Genomic DNA, 20,506 nt, shown 5'->3' with positions numbered 1-20,506 from the left:
GTTGAGGTTCCGTCTCAGCAATTCTGAGCCTGGGAGACACCCTGTCTCTCCCCTACTCCCTGCCCCTCACCTCCCCTGCACCTGGAAGGCGAGGGCAGCTGGGCTGGTGGAAGCTGGGGCTCCTCACCTGCCTGGCATTTGCCGGCACCCAAACAACTGGGTTGGGGGGGGGAAGCATGACAAGCCTTGGCAGCTGCCGAGCTACCCAGGCAGGTAGGGAAGGATGCCATTGGGGGCTGAAACAGGGTGTGGCGACAGGTCTAACTAAGAGCTGCAAGTCCTGCCCAGACATCCGGCTGTCTCGGGAGGCCGGGTGTGCTGACAAGTGTGGGCTGACCCAGAGCCCAGGCCACTGGGCACCTGATGAGCAGTGCTGGGTGAGGGAATGGGTGGATGGAAAGCTCATATTCATTATCTGCAAAATGTGGATAATAGCAGGGTGGTTTCAGAATGAAATGACAATACATATAAGGAACTTAGAATAGTTCCAGCAAGTACTCAAAAATGCCAGGTCTGACTGTGGTGAGTCCAACACAGAGGGTCCAGTTGGTTCATCTCTTATCCTCCACAGAACTCAAAAACAACAGACAAAATCAAGAGAGCAAAAAAAATCACCTAACACCGAGTCTTCAGGAAACCCCATAGTGGAGTGCATTTTGTAGATGGGTAAACAGGCCTGGAAGGGCTGTGAGTCACCACAGATAACACCTGAGGCTGGCACATAGCAAGAGGACCTGGTCCATACCCCGGCTCAGGCAGAGCTGGTTCCTTCCCTCCCTCCACCCTCTCCTTAAATCCAACACCTTGGAGAAGGCTGCTGAGGCAGGAGAAGCTGAGGTTCACACAGGAAAACACGGCCCTGAGAGGTGGGGCGGCGCCGACATTCCTTCCTTCACCAGACCCGTCCTCACTCCTGAGCCCACCTCCCACTGCCCTCTCCACTTACCGCCCCCCCTCCGTGGGGTCACCTAGGCCTCTCCTACTCCAGGAAGTCTTCCCCCAACCCTGACTCAGCTGCCTGCGGGGCTCTGGCGGCACTCCCACGCTGGGCGGCCCCATGGAAGTGGAGGGGCCTTCCTCTTCTGAATGACTTTGGTGAACCAGAGAGACTGGGAGTTACTTCCTGAGGTGTTGGCCAAAGCCAGGAGTCAACCAAAAGAATTCTTTACAGAAAGCTTCATCCAACAGCTATCACTGAGCACCTGCCAGGCACCAGGCATGTGGGCCCTGCCACTGAGAAGCCTCGGTGTGGGTGTTTCTTGACAGGTGGCTCATTCAGGGTGTTGAGTGTGGTGACCTTGACAGCACTATGGTGGCCCAGAGTACGGACCAGGTTTCAGGTCTTAAGATCAGAAGAGTGAACTCTTTAATAAGCTCCAACTTGCTTCCTTCCGTGTAAGGGGGTCCTCACCCTCAAGGAGCTGCTATGGCTCTGCCAAGTTCCCTTCTGCCCTGCCCCCTCCTTGGACAGGGCTTATACCGTAGAAAAACCATGGCTCTGTCGTGTCTGCCCCTGTAAAACGTGCACCTTGCGTGATGTGGAGAAAATGCCTGTAAGCCACTGGGCACAGAGGAGGCACTCCATACACAGCTTTATTTCTCAGCCCAAATGTTCATTTTCCTTTCAAATGCAAAATGCCTCCACTTCCCAAGCAGTTTGGTCTCTGTCTGAAGGTCACAGCAAGGTCTCACGTTCCGGTTTGCCCTGCTGGCCTTTCCTGCCTGCTTCCTGCCTCCTGTGCATCCTCAGAGAGCCTCAGTGATTTGCCTGTTCACAGCTCTGTGTTCCTGAACTCTGTTCCCTCGCGTGAAACACCTTTCCTTCCCCTGCTTTGCCAATCCTTTTCACTGGGTTTGGTCCTCCTCCCCAGCATTCTCAGGCCCCCCAGGCAGCATTAATCAGCTCTTCCTCTGCTCTCCCAAAGGCTTTTCCATGTGCTTATTTCATGTTTACCTTAGCTGCCATTTCTCTTATTCTCTTTGTGTTTCTCTGGCTCTCCCTCTTCTCAACAGAGTTGGCCTTAGAGAAACTGAGCTGGGTAGAGGAGTTGTGTACTTTTTAGGGTATCATAGGGTATCAGAGCATGGAGAACGGGATCACCCCTGGAGCCCATAGCTCAGCTGGATGCAGTTTGTGGAATGCTCAGGGTCAGACTCGATGACTGCCCCGAAGCTGGTGTCCAGGAAGGAGCTGCATCGGGCCTCTCATTGTTGAGGTTCCCACCTCGCCTGGGAGTGGCCACATGCCAGTGAATCCTGCCCCTGCACGTGGGTGGGGCAAGGCCAGGAGGCTGTGTGTCTCTGAGCCTGTGCAGCATGAGGCCTCCTTGGCCAGGAATCCGTCTGAATACCTTTGGCCATCAGAAGTCTTGGATCCTGGCCCTAAGCCCCTGTAGAGGCACTGAGGCTCTGCTGGAAGGATTCCTTACTCTTTAATTAGGCTAAACATATATAGGTCTCCCCAGCCACCCAGATTCAGTTTCAGGCCAGGACACAGTACACGTGGATTGTCTTTGGCTTCCCAGAACCTTTGAACATTCTCCTGTGCTGTGGACTCCCCCACTCTGAGTCCCACTCCTTCAGGTAGAAGCCAGACCTAAGCTTTATCAGCATCTTTACAGCTGCGGCACCACCTGGGCCCTGGGCCCTGCCCCATTGTTGGCAGCTGAGAACCCAGATGGACACAGGCATCATCCAGATGCCATACTGTGTTCTGGGCAGACTCCTGGTGTCCGGAGATAAATCAGAACAAGCAACTCTAATAGAGCCCCGGGGAAAAGACTACAATGAGGGGAGGTGTCCTGAGTTCTGGGAGCAGAGACTATGGAGACTGGCAGGGAGAGGCCCCGTCTTACTCATTTATTAATGACCCTGTCCTTCTGGCAGTGAGGTGTCCTATAAAGTAAACTGGATTGAATGTCTGAAAACATGAGTTGGGGGGCTTCCCTTGTGGTCCAGTGAGTAAGACTCCAAGCTCCCAATGCAGGGGGCCTGGGTTCGATCCCCGGTCAGGGAACTCGATCCCACATGCATGCCGCAACGAAGACCTGGCACAGCCAAAGTAAATAAATAAATAAATAAATAAATAAATATTTTAAAAAAATTTTTTGTAATTGGAAAAAAGAAATGAAAACATGAGTTGGAGGGAGTTGTGCCACTGTTTAATTGGTATCTTAGGCAAATCACCACATCCTCAGAGCCTCTGTTCTCTTAACGTCATCCTGAAAGTAGTGGGAAGGTAAAACAAGGCAATGCATGTAAAAGAGCTTTAAAAATGGTCAAGCACTGTATTATTTTCTTTTTCCAGTGCATTTCATAGATTCTGGCACACTGTTGGCACTTGAAGGTTTCTGTTGACTAGATGAAAGAACAAATGAAAGAACAAATGAATGAACAAACAAATGGATGACCGAATGGATAAGAGGCACTCAGGAAATGCTTTATTAAAAATAATACATATGGGGCTTCCCCGGTGGCGCAATGGTTGAGAGTCCACCTGCTGATGCAGGGGACACAAGTTCGTGCCCCAGTCCGGGAAGATCCCACATGCCATGCCGCGGAGCGGCTGGGCCCGTGAGCCATGGCCGCCGAGCCTGCGCGTCCGGAGCTTGTGCTCCGCAACGGGAGAGGCCACAACAGTGAGAGGCCCGTGTACAAAAATAAATAAATAAATAAAAATAATAAAAATAAAACATAAACAAGAAAATTGCCACTCTTGACACACTATCAGCTAATGAGCTGAGAATTTCACACACATTCCCTCACTTAATTTTCACAGTAACCTTGTAAGATGATTACTCCCTTTTTTAAAATATTTATTTATTTATTTATTTATTTTTGGCCGCATTGGGTCTTTGTTGCTGCGCGGGCTTTCTCTAGTTGCGGCAAGCGGGGGTTACTCTTCGTTGCGGTGTGTGGGGTTCTCATTGCGGTGGCTTCTCTTATTGCAGAGCACAGGCTCTAGGCACGCAGCCTTCAGTAGTTGTGGCACATGGGCTTCAGTAGTTGTGGCTCGTGGGCTCTAGAGCACAGGCTCAGTAGTTGTGGTGCATGGGCTTATTTGCTCTGCGGCATGTGGGATCTTCCCAGATCGGGGCTTGAACCCGTGTTCCCTGCATTGGCAGGCAGATTCTTAACCACTGCGCCACCAGGGAAGCCCTACTCCCATTTTATAGATGAGGAAACTGAGGCCCAGAGATGTTAAGTAATTTGCCTAAGGTCATACAGCTAGTAGGTAGCAGGGCTAGGATTCACACTCCAGGCCTTTGTTCTCAGCTACTCATTATAATCCCTTCTGCAGTATATGCACAGACATTTCCCAACCTAAGTCACCCAATCTCTCATTACTAGATAAAAACACAACTATAATCCACCACTTTGATGCACCTCTTTAACTCCTGTCAGGGCCACCATTTGACTTGGCAAATCTGGAGAGCAAGTCAAGGATGGCAGTTCCTGAGAGGCCATTTCTCTGAAAAGGTCCTTGTTTCTACACTCACTGGTGACAGGAGTGAAGTCTTTCCTGCTCTCTGAATCCTTTTGACCTGGGGCCTACATGTGCCCCACGGGTTTCCAGAGCGGTACACCCAACAAATCTCTTCCTGTCATCTCATCTGCACCCGGAGGCCGGCGGGATGAAAAACATCAACTTTGTCGTAGGTATAGAGCCGGCGGGATGAAAAACATCACTTTCCTCGTGGTAAAGAGCCTGAGGTCACTGCTGCCACAAGTCCGCACAGGTATGCAAACTCAGATCTTTGAGCTCTGAGGCCAGAACCTCCTTTACCAAATGGCATGGCTTAAGATTTGAGCCCGGAAACTACCTGGACATGGGAGAGGTTTATTGGAATGGGAGAGGGGAACTGGCTCAGGCAAAGGGTCTTAGGCAGTCAGCCTTTGCTCAATTGATTCTTTTGGGGCCCTTGCAAGGGACAGTGTGTGTGTCCAGGATAACAGCTTTGGTGCCCCCATCGTGTGGCAGATGGAAGGACTCGGAAGTGGAGCAGGAAAAATACTTTCCCGTACAGCGGCTGGGATGTCCCTGGGGGAGAAGGAATAGAGTCTAGGTGTGTCAGACATGAAGTCAGCTAAACCAAGGGGAGCCAAACAGCAGCAAGAATCAGGGGCGTTGGGGTAGAAGGCCAGTATCTGGGTCCTCGGTTTGCTCTGACCGCTGTGCACATACAGAAGATGCTACTTTTGGACCAGACAGTGCTGTATCCATGGGGACATCTAGGCCTAGTGATGCTCAGGAGAGATGAGAAACCCCAGGACTTTTAAGAGATCTGGGTCAATCCTGTTTTCATTCTCTTCCCTGCTGGCTGCTTTGAGCAGTTTAATTTAACTGAAAGGCAAAATCCTTTAATCACCAGCTCTAAATCAAGGTATGACATTTGGGGTAATGGAGCGGGGGAGGGCCGTGACCAGTGGGTAAGGTGAGGCTGCAGGGAGACAGGGCCTGGGGAGGGGTCTGAGTTTGATCTTAGCTGCTGACAGGAGAGCCTGGGCTTCCCATTAGCCCTTAGTCGCTAACAGTATTGGCTGCAGACGCTCCAAGGACTAGGAAGGAGAGACTTGGTAAATTATGGTTTACCTTTAAAGACAGCATTTGGAAACACATGTCCACGCAAGGGCATGTATGTGAATGTTCATAACAACATTATTCATAATACCAAAAACTGGAAACAATTCAGGTGTCCATTGTTGGTGAGTGGACAAACCAATTGTGATGCACCCACACAATGGAATAGTACTCAGCAGTAAAGAGGAATGAACTCCTGACACATGCTACGACATGGATGAACTTCAAAAACATTATGCTGGGGCTTCTCTGGTGGCACAGTGGTTGAGAGTCCACCTGCCGATGCAGGGGACAGGGGTTCGTGTCCCAGTCTGGGAAGATCCCACATGCCGTGGAGCGGCTGGGCCCGTGAGCTGTGGCTGCTGAGCCTGTGCGTCCAGAGCCTGTGCTCCGCAACGGGAGAGGCCACAACAGTGAGAGGCCCGCGTACCGCAAAAAATAAATAAATAAATAAATTATACTGACCAGAAGAAGCTGGCCACAAAAGACCACAAATTATATGAGTCCATGTATGTGAAATTTCTTGTAAAAACAAAACTTAGAGACAGAAAGCAGACCAGTGGTTGCCTGGAGCTTGGAGTGGACACGGATTGACCGCAGATGGCCCAAGAGAACTTTTTGGAGTGGTGGGAATATTGTAAAACTGGATTGTGGAGATGGTTGCACAATTCTGTAAATTTACTAAAGCTTATCAAACCGTACACCTTAAAATGGGTGAATTTTTTGTTATGTCAATTATAATATAATAAATACTTGAAGTTTTTCACTTTTGACAAGTCCATCCTGGAGCTCCCCTGTGTGCCACCTCCTCCTCACAAGGGAGATGAGGGTTCTCCAAGAGTAGCCTCTGGACCACTGGAGCAGCAGCCCCTGGGGGCTTGTTAGCAATGCAAATCTCAGAACTGCTGAATCAGATACTGTGGTGGTGAGGCCCAGAAATGGGAACTTGAACTCCCCTCCAGGGGAGAGAGAACCATGGTGTAATGGAAGGGGGAGAGGAGAGCAGAAAGGTCATTGATGTTGAGCACCCACTGTGTGCAGCCACCGGCCATGCCCGGAATGATACCATCCTCACAGCAACCGTGTGACATCAATATTATTGGCCCCATTTTGCAGACAAAGAAACGAAGGTTCAGAGAGGCTGACAGACTTGCCAGTTAACGAAAGGAGAGAGCTGGGATCGAACAACCAAGTTTCTGACTTGAAACACACCTGCTGCACTTGTGTGGATCTTGTGAATGTGAGCACCTTTCGCAGCACCTGGAAGCCCAGGGCGGAGACAGGAGAATCTCAATAAACACAGCCCCTCAGGTTCTATCTTGGCACTAAGTGTGGGTATGAAGAAATAAACAGTCAGCAGAGCACTGAAACTGGCCCAGTATTTTCCTCAAGGCTGAGGCAGCAGTCTTTGTTTAAAGTTATATTGTTTACTCCCAAGGGACGAAGGGGTGGGGGAATTTGGAACTAGATGCTTGGACGGAAGCCCAGGAGGTCCTAGCTCAGTTCCTTGGGAGCCTGGAATGCAAAGGGTTGGGGATATAGAGAGAACGGAACTTGGGGATCCTGGCCAGAAAACATGAGAGCCGCTGGAGACCCGGGAGGGCTGGTCTGTGGTTTCCAGATGCACAGATGACATCATGTCTGCCTGGCCTGCAGACACCAGTCCTGCATGGAGTGGCCCTTCCAAACAGTGGTGCCAGCTTTGTCCTGGAGCTGCTCAGGAAACTGAGGTTGAGCTGAGGCCTCCCTGGTTAAACCCAGCACTACCAGAAGCTTGGCTCAATGCCATACTTTAGGCTACCCCACGTGAGGTCTCTTCCTGTGGTCTTTCAGTACTGGTTGCTGCTGTCCGTTTGCCTTTGCATGCCCCTCCCACGCAAGGTTCACAACTCCTGCCTTTCCTACTCTGATCCTGTTGACTGTTAGACTGAATTGAATAGAGAAACTCTTCTAGCCCAATTATTTTTTTGGATGCGCCGGGTCTTAGTTGCGGTAGGAGGGCTCCTTAGTTGTGACATGCGAACTCTTAGTTGCAGCATGCATGTGGGATCTAGTTTCTAGACCAGGGATTGAACCCAGGCTCCCTGCATTGGCAGTGCAGAATCTTAACCACTGCGCCACCAGGGAAGTCCCTAGCCCAACTATTTAAATGGGCAGAGAGGTTAGGCACTTACTCTAGGTAAAGGCAGGGCCAATACCAGAATCCAGAATCCTGGCCATGGAGTTATTTAATAATAATAATACCTATTATTTGTGTAGAGTTTGATCATTTACAAAGCACTTTCATGTGTTATCTATCTCCCTTGACCCTCTCACTAACCCTGTGCTTGATTTATAGATGAGCAACTTGGGGTTTATGGAACTTAACTGACTTGCCCAAGATCACTCCCTGGTGAGTGACAAAGCCAGTGCTCACAGCCAGGTGCTTTGGCCCCAAATTACTTGTGCAGCGCTTCATTCCTGGATGTGAGCAACATCACCGGCACCCAGGGAAGAGCCAGGGGAGTCGCATGAAGCACAGCCCCCTTAGGTTCTATCTTGGAACAAATTGTGTGTCTTTTTCCTGCCCGTTAGCTGAACAGGGCCTTCTCCAGTGACTTTCCAGTCTAAACTGGGCAGGTGAGTCCCAAGCTTGAGCAACTGACCTGGGCAAGAGCTTCTTCTGACTGCTGAGAATGGGACTGGACTGGTAAGTGTGTGACCTGCCCCCCAGGTCCATGGCAGCCTGGAAACAGCCCTCTGCTCCTGCTCACTGTGTTCCTCTCCTTCGGTCTTCTCTGGTTTTTCACATGCTGTAGATGACAAAACCCACAACCTCTCATGGTCAACCTACTCTCCCCTCCAATAGAGCTGAAACATGATGATGATGAGCCTTGATTCCACTTACCAGGGTATGCTGGGTTCTGGTACATCATCTAAAGTCCTCACAGCTCATTATGAAGGAGCCAGGACTGGAGCCCAGAAACAGGGTGATGCTGGCATGTACAGCATCATACTTATCTCCCATGCTTTTAAGGAAGGATGCTGAACACACCCATGAGTCTCAGGCCTGGGACAGGCAGGTACAGAGTGTGGGTGCTGTATCCCCTTGTGGGATCTCAGAGAAGTTCTCTGGGGCAGGGGCTTCCTTCCATACATAAACTGTTAACCATGCCTCTAAGCAGTGTTTTCCTCAGCTGGGTGTCCTGAAGAGCCAGACTAGGCTGCCATGTCCCTCTCTTCAGGCTGGGTCTTGGGCATGAGTGCCGATTGCCTGGGATTCCCCATTGACATCAGTGCTGATCTCTGGCTGGGTTCTGGGGTGATATGTGCCAGGAGAAATGCCTGGAGGTGGTTTTCACCAACCTGCTTGAGCAGAGAGGGGTGTGGCCTGTCATGATGCAAGAGTCAGATGTGTGTTCCTAGCTATGGCTTCAGACTCCCTGAGTTCATCTCCTTTGACTCACTTGTGCACCCTTTTTTTTTTTTATATCCTGTCTCCTTCCAGAAAGTGTCAGAAGCAGACTTTTCTTTTTTTTCTTTTTTTTTTAAAGAAGATGTTGGGGGTAGGAGTTTATTAATTAATTTGTTTGTTTTTGCTGTGTTGCGTCTTCGTTTCTGTGTGTGGGCCTTCTCTAGTTGCGGCAAGCGGGGGCCACTCTTCATCGCCGTTGTGCACCCTTTTATTTTTATTATTAAAAAAAATTTTAGTTGAATAAATTTGATGTGTAACATTGTATAATTTTAAGGTATACAAGGTGTTACTTTGATACATTTAGATATTGTGATATGATTGCTGATACAGCAATATTTATCTCATTTATAATGATAGTACAATATTCTTGTTTATATTTATTATACTGTGCTTACCCTCCCCTTACAATGGGCTTTCCAGGCCAAGAAAATGTGCTGACCAAGGTCATATCCCTTCTCTGTCTAGAGAACACACAGTCCACCCACTCCTGCCCAAGGGACAGATGGAGTCAGGGCCCAAGACTTCAAGGAAGGCAAAAGCCACAGTCATAGCTATAAAGAAGACCCAAGTGAGCCCTTTCATTGTACAGAGAAACAGGCACCGACAGAGGTAGAAGGATTCGGCATGTCAACGCTGAGGCATCAAGAAACACTCATTATGCTCAAAGTAAGGATGCTCATAACACAATCATTTTTATCAAAAAGCATTTGAGACTTCCCTGGTGGTCCAGTGGTTAGGACTCCATGCTTCCACTGCCGGGGGCTTGGGTTTGATCCCTAGTCGGGGAACTAGATCCCACTTGCCGCAACTGAAAGATCCTGCATGCTTCACCCGAAGATCCCAAGTGCTGCAACTAAGACCTGGTGCAGCCAAATAAATAAATAAATAAATTCTTTTAAAAAAGACATTAGCAATTATACTCCAATAAAGAGGTTAAAAAAAAAGACATTTAAAAAAAAAGAATGCAGTTCTGATGTATGCTACAACATGGATGAACATTGAAGACATTATGCTAACTGAAATAAGCCAGCCATAAAAAACAAATACTGTATGATTCTACTTATATGTTATACCTAGAGTAGTCAAATTCATAGATAGAAGATAGAACAATGGTTACCAGGGACTGGGGCAGGGAGACTGGGGAGTTAGTGTTCAATGGGTAGAGAATTCCAATATGGGATGATGAAAAAGTTCTGGAGATTGGGCTTCCCTGGTGGCGCAGTGGTTGAGAGTCCGCCTGCCGATGCAGGGGACGCGGGTTCGTGCCCGGTCCGCGAAGATCCCACATGCCGCGGAGCAGCTGGGCCCGTGAGCCATGGCCGCTGAGCCTGCGCGTCCGGAGCCTGTGCTCCATAACGGGAGAGGCCACAACAGTGAGGGGCCCGCGTACCGCAAAAAAAAATAATAAGAAGAAAAAAAAAAGTTCTGGAGATGGATAGTGGTGTGGGTTGCAGAAGAATGTGAGGGTACTTAGTGCCACTGAACTGTACACTTAAAAATTATTAAAATGGTAAGTTTTATACTACATATATTTTACAACAACTTAAAAAAAAAGTGTTAAGAGAGCTTAATGCCTGAATCCAAACTCTACCACTGAGAAAGTTCAGGAAGATAAGCTGTTACTTTGTCAAGTAAGTTTGGCAAGTAAAATGCTGCTCAGTACTTGTTTGAAATCCCACCGCCCAATGAGACTTTTCACTGTGATATTGTGATTTATAATAGATATATATTTGACCTTCATCTCCATTCCTGGCACAGAGTTCCTAAATCTCTTGAAGTTTCCTAAGCGGAAAGATCAATAAAGATATCTTGATATTCATAACAAACTCTGGTCAACCACACCCAAGTTAAGTCAACCTAGTGACTTTTGGAAAGCACCTAAGGATAGAGGTTGGTTGCCAGGGAAACTAACCAGGTGATTAGAGGTTGGAACTCTCATCCCACCCCCTTGACCTCTGGGGAGGGCAGAGGGGCTGGGGGTTGAATCAATCGCCAGAGATTTAATAGATCCCATCTGTGTAAAGCAGTCTCCATAAAAATTCTAAAGGAGGGGTTTGGAAAGCTTCATTCACATGTTCATTTGCATAATGTACATTTCTTGAATGATAACTATGCACATGACACTTTGTATACTAGTTATGTGGGGAATACAGACGCATATAAGACATCTTCCCCAAGGGGACTACAGCAGCTAACCTGAGAGGTAATGAACATGAATAATCATAGTACAAGGAAGATGTTAAGTGGTCAAGCTAAGGTTGAGATAAAGCTTTATAGGAGTTCAGAGATGAGAAAGCTCATTTCCAATGGGGCAGTCAGAAAAGGCTTCATGGAGGAGGTTCAGGGCTGAAGGAGAATGGTCAATTCAAAAATGTACAGGATCAAAAAAAAAAAAAATGTACAGGATCTAGCTATAAGGGGTGGGCTGGGGCGAGCTTTCTGGGTGAGGGCACAATGTGGGCCAAAGCAGGATCTGTAAATGTTTGGAGTGTGTGACCCCTTAAGCTCCTCAGGACAGTGGCCAGGCTGATCTAGCCGGTTCACTGCCCTATCCCGTGTATGGCCTGGGCTGGTACACAAGGTACTCAGCAGAAATGTGTTGCTTTGAACATTTAGTGGTTCAGTATGGCTGGAGCAGAGGGAGCTTTCTGAGAGGCAATGGGGAAGAGGATAATGTCTTAGTTATCCACTGCTGTGCAACAAATTACCCAAAACTTAGTGGCTTAATTCAACAAGAAACATTCATTATCTCTCACAGTTTCTGTGGATCAGGATATCGAGAATGGCTTGGCTGGCCAGTCCTGGCTTGAAGTCTCAAGCATTGTGGTCATGCATGGGCAGGGGCTGCAGTCATCTGAAGGCTTGACTAAGGCTGGGGCATCCCCTTCCACGGGGCTCACTCACTCATCTGGCCAGCTGGTGCTGGCTTTGATGGTGAGAGACCTCCCTTCCTTCCCGCAGGGGCTCCTCCACAGGGCTGCATAAGTGTCCTAAAGCCATGGTGACTGACGTCCTCCAGAGTGAGCGGTCCGAGAGGAAGGAACCAGGAGGAAGCTATAACTTTTTATGTGTTGGCCTCCAAAGTCAGAGCACTGCTTCTGCCACATTCTATGCAGTAGAAGCAAGTCGTTAAGTCTGGCCCGCATTCAAGGGGAGAAGAACAAGGCTCCACCTTTGAAAGGGAAAAGTGTCTAAGAATTTTGGGACATATTTTTAAGTAACCACAGATAATGAGGATGGGAAGGTTTGTCTGTTCAGAAGTCATGGGCTCTCCAAGCTGAGTGGGACTCCAGGGGACCCAGCCTCCCATGGGGATCCAGCAGTCCTGCCCCCATGTCATCTATTTAGGGGACCATGTGCCCTGGCAGTAGTTGAGGCAGTATAAGTACACAACCCAGTGAAGACACAGCACCACTTGCTGTGGATGGAGGAATCAGAGGTGGCTTGGACCAGGGCAGAAGGTGCTCATCATCTGGTGAACACATAACCCGAGGACATGAACCTCTTCCCCCGAGTAGAGTCAGGGAAGGGCCGCCAGGGGTGGCATCTGAGCTGCATTCTTCTGAAGCTTTTATTGAGCCCACAAGTGCGGTGCTGGGGGTATCCGTGGAAGATAGACTGCACATGGCCTGCCTGCTCAGATAGCATGGGAAGCTGCTCCTGGGAGCCGAGGCCTAGAGGGACCTCCACCCACCAAAGGGAGTCTACTCTCCTCTCTGCTCCTACTTCTCTGAACATGCCCGCCCTGCATGTGCCTTGCCATTTCTCAGCTTCCTGACTCTGCGTCTTTGAGAGACCCCAGAAGGCCCTCCCTTGCCTCTTTCCCACCAGTTGACTCTCAGGTGAAGCTTCAGGATTAGCTTAGTGAATGGATGAGTCTGGGGAAGTCCTACTGTCCCTCAGGAAGCAGCAAATGCCACCTCTAGGCCTTTTCCTTTTGCCACCCCAGACTGGTGAGCAACCCTGCCCACCCCCACCTTCCCATGTGTGCGCCAGGACCCCGGGACAGGCTTCTCAGGGCCTGAGTTGACTCTAGCTGTGGGGATTATAGTATATATTTTTAAAAGTCAGTGCTGGGCATATAGGACACCAAGTAATTCTTCCTTTTGATACTTTGATTGTCAATTTCTGGGATTTGGCTGTGTGACCTTGGACAAGTTATGTAGCTTCTCTGGGCCTTCAGTTCCTTAACTGTCAGAAGGGGAACAGATACCAGCCTCACTGTGAGAATTAAAGGAGATTATGTGTGTGAAACTTTGAGCTTTTCCTAGAACTCAGTCAGGGTTGGGGAAATGGGGCATTTCCGTCCTGTCTTGCTTGCAGGGCTGGTGTGAAGATTGGAAACAGATGTCGTGGGTGCTGGACCAAGGAGGGCTGTGACTGTCCTGTATCCTTTTCAGGTAAGTCACTACCTGTCCTCTGTGAACTTGGGGAAATGGAGCTTTGGCCAATTTAACAAGCCTCTGGTGAGAGCCTGCTCTAGAAAGATGTTCTGAGAGGAGACAAAGATGAAGGGATTCTTTTAAAAGATGCCTGCCTTAGCTCCATGGCACTTCTTCACTTAGCAGGCGGATTCTTAAGGTGTGGAGGAGAGAACATGAGTCCCCAGGCTGTGCATTCACACATCACTTTCTTGTTATTCTTACAACCAGGGCAGTGGGAATTGTTACCCCTTTCACACTTTCAGCCCCTGAAGCTCAGAGGCTCCTGACCTGCCAGCAGGGCTCTTTCAAGCCTCAGCCCAGATCAGCCAGGAGCTGGAGCTGGACACCGCAGTGACACCCCTAACTGGGGAGGAAAGAGGTAAGATAGGAAAACGACAGTGGGGGCTGTGATCAGAAAGACACCTGCACATCAAGGGGAAAATTAACATTTGAGAGAGAGCCTGGCAGGCTGGTTGCAAGAAGCCTGGAGTAGGGATTCCCTGGCGTTCCATTGGTTAGGACTCCGCGCTTCCAATGCAGGGGGCATGGGTTCAATCCCTGGTCAGGGAACTGAGACCCTGCAAGCTGCATGGCAAAGCCAAAAAAAAAAAAAAAAAAGAAAAGAAAGAAAAAGAAAGAAAAGAAAAAGACTGGAGTAGAGAAGTCTCAAAACTGGAAGGAACCACAGGGAACAGTGGGGCCAGCACAACTGATTTACAGGTGAGGGATCTGGGCCGCAGCGAGGGATGGTGGCAACAGCAGGACTGGAAAGCAGGCTTCCCGACTCCCAGTGTGTTCATTCCGGAGGGTGCTGAGGGTGAGCTGCAGCTTCTGGGCTGTGGCTGAGGGCCAGAGGGGAGGTCAACGGGCAGCCTAGACCTTCAAAGGGAACAGGAAGTCTTTAGGGAGATCAAAGTTACTAGAGAGCTGGGAATTAAGACAAACTGAATTATCTCCCTGATTCACTTTCAGACTTCTCACCTCCGGGAAGGTCATGTCTTGACCGCTTTTCTGTCACAAAAATTGCCCTCCTTGTCAGCTGGCTAATAAAAGCAATAGAAAACTTTGACTTGTTCTCCCCACTGCTGGCTGTTCTTCGCATTGCTGGCTCTCTCCACTGCCTTCCTCTACTCTGGCTGTCAGATGTCAAAGCCTTACACAAACACACACTCAGTGGCTCCCCATTGTTTACTGAGTCAAAACCACATGCTCTTGTCTGTCTTTTAATTCCCATCCCAGCCTGAGCACAGTTCAACTCATCAGCCTCCTCTCTTGCCATTCTGTCCCCAAAGTCTCTCTGCTCCCTTGCAGCTTCCCAAAAGAGCCTAGCATTTTCATGCTGCCCTGTTTTACCTACTGGGATACCCTTTTCCCCCTTTCCCTCTTCTGCGTTTAAAATCTTATCTTTTAGGCCCATTTCCTAGGACTCCTCCTCTCTGAGACTCTGCTTGACCCCTGCCACCATCCACCCGCAGCAGAAGTAATCACTTTCTCCTCTCCACTCCCACAGCAGAGAAAACTGGTTATTTCTCTACCACATCATTTATCAAACTCTGACTCGCACTGTACAGTACTGGCTTTCCACTCCAACATTTTATTATGAAATATTTCACATGTACAGCAAAGCTGAGAGAATTTTCCAGTTAACTCCCATTTCTCTGACATCTTGTTTCTACCGTTAATACTTTATCATCCTTGTTATATCACATATCTGTCCATCTATCCATGCTGCTATCCATCTATTTTTTTAAATAAATTTATTTATTTTATTTATATTTGGCTGCGTTGGGTCTTCGTTGCTGCGTGCGAGCTTTCTCTAGCTGTGGTGAGCAGGGGCTACTCTTTGTTGCGGTGCACGGGCTTCTCATTGCGGTGGCTTCTCTTCTTGAGGAGTGTGGGCTCTAGGGGCGCGGGCTTCAGTAATTGTGGCACTTGGGCTCAGTAGCTGTGGCTCGTGGGCTCTAGAGTGCAGGCTCAATAGTTGTGGCGCATGGGTTTAGTTGCTCCGTGGCATGTGGGAATCTTCCTGGACCAGGGCTTGAACCGGTGTCCCCTGCATTGGCAGGCGGATTCTTAACCCCTGAGCCACCAGGGAAGTCCTGCCATAAACATTCTTAAAGAAATCTTTGTGTGGATGTATGTTTTAATTTGGGGAGGGGGTAAGTACTAGGAGTGGAAGGAGTGGAACTTTTTCTTCCTCTAGATTGTGAGCTTTTTGAGGGCTGATGTATTTAGTCTCTACCTCTAGGCTAGTCTTTAGCCTCCACCATAGTGCCTTGGTATGTGGTAGATTCTCAGCATATGTTTGTTGAAATGAAACATAATTCAAGCACAACCTAATTTTCCTGTATTCTGTATAATATGTAACTCTCATTTAGCACTCTGTGGGCCCAGTAAGATGAGCATTGTTTCTTAATCTTCCCAATGAGCCGCTAAGGTAAGAATTAGGGACCAGAGGCTGCAAGAAGTTAGGTGAGCTGTTGGAGGTCACAGATCAGGTGAGGGGAAGAGAGAGAGATAGAATTTGAAACAGACACTGTTTTTTTGTTTGTTTTGTTTTATAATTTTTAAAAAAACATTTACTTATTTAGGCTGCGCCAGGTCCTAGTTGCAGCACGAAGACTCTTAGTTGTGGCATGCATGTGGGATCTAGTTCCCTGACCAGGGACTGAACCCAGGCTCCCTGCATTGGGAGTGTGGAGTCTTACCCACTGGACCACCAGGGAAGTCCTGAAACAGACACTGTGTGAAGCCCCTGCATAGAGGAATCTCTGTGCCACTTTACTTCTCTGAGGGTCTCAGCTCCTTTAGCTGAAACACTTGGAGTTACTGTTCCAGTTCACCTTTATCTGCTCTTAGGGGCTGGGCAATGTTGGCTATCTCCTTTCCCTCCATTAGACATGAATGATTGTTTTCTAGTGGAACTCCAGATCTCACTTACCTTGATAGAGATCAACACTGCACCCCTGCAGAAGGGAGGGATATAGTTGACAACAAAATGCTGAGTGTCAACAGGTAACTGTGGAAGGAGCGGTGGAATGGAAAATACACCACTGTGCAGTCATCATAGGAAATGTTGGTTTAGGCAAGAATCATCAATGGATGACGAATCTGGGGAATAACTTTGATGAGGAGCAGGATCTGAGCATGTGACAAAGCATCTCTCCACAGATTGCCTATTAGTTGCAAGGGAAAAAATAGTAACAGTACACTGGAGAAATCAGAACACACCTTGTCTCAATGATCAAAATTAACATCACCAGTGATGGGCAGATGGACATGGCATGCCTCCTAGTATGATATTCTGAGGACATGCCATTGTTCATGCAGTATTCTGACTGGGATGTATTGATATAAGCTGAATCTAACCACGAGAAAACATCAGACTCCCCAGATGAGATACATTCTAATTTAAAAAAGGGGAATATTGAAGAATTTGTATTCTTCAAAAATGTTAATGTCATTAAAAAACACACACATATACACACACACAAAGGCTGTGAAAATATTCCACATTAAAGAAAACTAAAGAGACATGACAACGAAATGTGACGTTTGATCCTGGACTGGGTCCTGTTTTGGAGGAAGAAGAAAAATACTTTAAGGGACATTACTGGGTCAATTGACAAAATTGGAATATGAATGGTAGATTAGATAGAACTGAGTCAATGTAAATTTACTGAGGTTGGGACTTCCCTGGTGATGCAGTAGTAGTTAAGACTCTGTGCTCCCAATGCAGGGGGCCCGGGTTCGATCCCTGGTCAGGGAACTAGATCCCGCTTTCACGCCGCAACTAAGAGTGCACATGCCACAACTGAGAAGTCCACATGCTGCAACTAAGAAGGCCACATGCTGCAACTAAGAAGCCTGCATGCCACAACTATGAGCTCGCATGCCGCAACTAAAAATAATAAATAAATAAATACATTTACTGAGGTTGAAATCTGTATTGTGGTTATAAGAAATAGCATCATTAGGAACACATGCTGAACTATTTAGGGGTAAAAAGCTATGATGCATGTGATCTACACTCAAACTCCAAATATATTATTTGTGTGTGGTGTGTGTGTGTGTGTGTGCAGCACATAATCAAGCAAATGGGAAAAATCTGAAAAAGAGGTGAATTTTGGTAAAGGGTACATGAGCGTGCTATGCACTATTTTTATCCTTGCAACTTTGTATGTTTAAAATTATTTCCAAATAAAAATTTCAGAAAATGCTCCCCCGCAAAGTCCCCGGAATCCTAATTCAATCAGTGTGGACTGTGCCCACAGGAATTCCATGAACGTGGGTAGCTCTTTCCTAAATATAAGTTAGTTTGTCCCAACCTGCCAAATCTTTGATCCCAAGCTAAGTGAAGAAGTGCCATGGAGCTAAGGCAGGCATCTTTTAAAAGAATCCCTTCATCTTTGTCTCCTCTCAGAACATCTTTCTAGAGCAGGCTCTCACCAGAGGCTTGTTAAATTGGCCAAAGCTGCTTTCTGGCTTCAGAGTGACGGATGGTGAGCTCTGAATAGAAGGTCTGAAGTCTGGGTCCTGCCTCCTCCTCTCCTGCTGATCTGGTGCGTGATGTTGACCTCTTATCTGTGGGTGAAGGATTTGGACCAGAGCACAGGCTGCAAATTGGCAACCCAAGAGCCACTGGTCCACAGCTGTGTTTGGCCTAGACAGTATTTTTTTTTTTTTTTTTTTTTTGCGGTACGCGGGCCTCTCACTGTTGTGGCCTCTCCCATTGCGGAGCACAGGCTCCAGACGCGCAGGCTCAGCAGCCATGGCACACGGGCCCAGCCGCTCCACGGCATGTGGGATCTTCCCGGGCTGGGGCACAAACCCGTGTCCCCTGCATCGGCAGGCGGACTCTCAACCACTGCGCCACCAGGGAAGCCCGAGAGTATTTTTAAAAAGGCTGAATTAGTTGTCGACACTCAACAACCAGGACACTGTACATAAACGTTTGGCTCCAGTGTGACCACACTGGGCCCACATTTCCAGGAACGGGCAGCAATTGGCTGGAGTTGGGGTCAGCGCCCTCCTGCTCCTTACAGTCCCCACCCCACTCTTTTATATTGTGACTAAACAATTTCCTCATTTTCAACTTCTGCTGGGCCTTTGGACTAGAAGATCTCTAAGGGACTTCCAGTTCACATCTTCTCTGACCATGGCTTATCTCTTTAGGGGCTTCAGATGCTGAACAAGAGGTTGGATGGAGTAAAGAGTGAGGTGAAGAAGCAATAACAGAACCAGGATGAGAGTTGTCTCAAGCATATTGAGACAAAGGGCCAGATTCTGGTTCAACATGGTGATATATCCAGTGGAGCTCTGGATGGGATGTGATGCTTGGAGTCAGAGTTGGGGAGAAGCTAGGAGGTTTTATTGAGACTGAGGGTTCAGAATGGAAAATGGAAGAAGAATTGGGGGAAAGCCAGGTGTCTGCTGAGCTGGCCAAGTGCCTGGAACTGAGGGCATTACTCTGAGCAGTCACAGTGATAGGGTCACAGTTGAGAGCAGTTTTGACTTGTAGCCAGGAAGTGGATCCTGGAGAGAAAAAGGAAAGAGGAAACAAAATAATCAAGGTGTAGTGGAAAGAGCACTGAACAAGGAGTCAAAGGTTGGGCTTCTAGTTCCAGATCTACCACTTACTAAGTGTTTGCTGGTAGGCATATCACTCCATATCCCTGAATCTGTTTCCTCAGTTTCCAAATAGGGATGATAATACTAGCCCTGCCTATCTCAGAGTTATAGAAAGCTTAACTGTAATACCAGAGAGCAAATCATTTAGCAACCAGGGAAGTACCATCCCAATGTGAGATGAAATTCAGAAGGTGTAATGCAGTCTTAGAATGTCAGGGCTTGAAGGGCCCTTTGAACATCTGCAACCCTCTCATTTCACAAATGATGAATTTGAGACCCCAAGAGGAGAAATTACACAGCAACTGTAGGGCAGAGGTGGGCACAGTGCTCCATTAGTTTTAGAGTAAAACCCCCTTTGTGCTCCCTCTAGTTGTAGGTAAATGAAACTCACCAAAGGAAGAGAGAGCAAGGACCTAGCTAGGGGACTTTGTGTTCAGGGAATACCCCAAAGTTGTGTTTTGTATCACATGCACTCAAAAGGAACAGGCTCTTGTAATTACTCCAGAGGTCACAGGAACAAGGAAACACTTAGTGAACCTTGAAAGAAGTAGTCTTATTTCAAGGGAGAGGAAGTCCCACCCTGTACATTACACAGCATGCAAGTGAGTGAAGAGAGAGGTGAGGCCATCTTGTTCTACTTCCCCTGATAGAGATGAGCAACCTGAGGCCCAGGGATGGGAAATGGCTTGCCCAAGGCCATACAGCTTGTTCCTGGCAGAGCTGGGACTGTAACATGGTTTCTCAATTTGGAGTCCAGGGCTTTTACTCCATGTACCATTTGGGGTTGCATTTCACTGCAAATGGCAGAGACCAATGGTGGCTTACACCAATGGAGAAATCTCCATCATTGACTAATGATGGCTTTAAGAGATAGGGGTTACTTTTCTCACTTCATAGGAAGTCCAGAGGTGGGTAGTCAAAGATTAGTGCAGCTGCTGGAAGATGTTAAGGACCTAGTCTCCTCCTATTTTCCAATTTTCACCCTCAGCCCATAGTCCATAGCTTTTGTCTTTATTGTCATAAGATGGCTGTTTTACCTCTAGGCATTGTGTCCATATTCTGGACAGGTGGAAGAAATGCAGCTGAGTTTGTCTTTTTATAAAGGCTTACCTGAAACCTCCATATAATACATATAATACATATATATAATATTCTATGTTACACATTAATATGTTGTATTATATATAAAACATGTAATATTGATTAATGAGTATATATGTATGTACATATACATGTTTTATTTATTTATATATATATATATATATATATATATATATATATATATACACACATACATACATATGTTTGCTGAATCACTATGCTACACCATTTTAAAGATGAAAGAAGGGGTGGGGGCAAAAAGTACCCGCCTGAGAGTCAGAAAATGGGTTTAAGTCTGGATTCTGCCACTTTTTT

This window comes from Stenella coeruleoalba (assembly GCF_951394435.1).
Source record: "Stenella coeruleoalba genome assembly, chromosome: 10".
In the NCBI taxonomy this organism is placed as follows: Eukaryota; Metazoa; Chordata; class Mammalia; order Artiodactyla; family Delphinidae; genus Stenella; species Stenella coeruleoalba.
Note: the sequence above shows the minus strand (reverse complement) of the source record.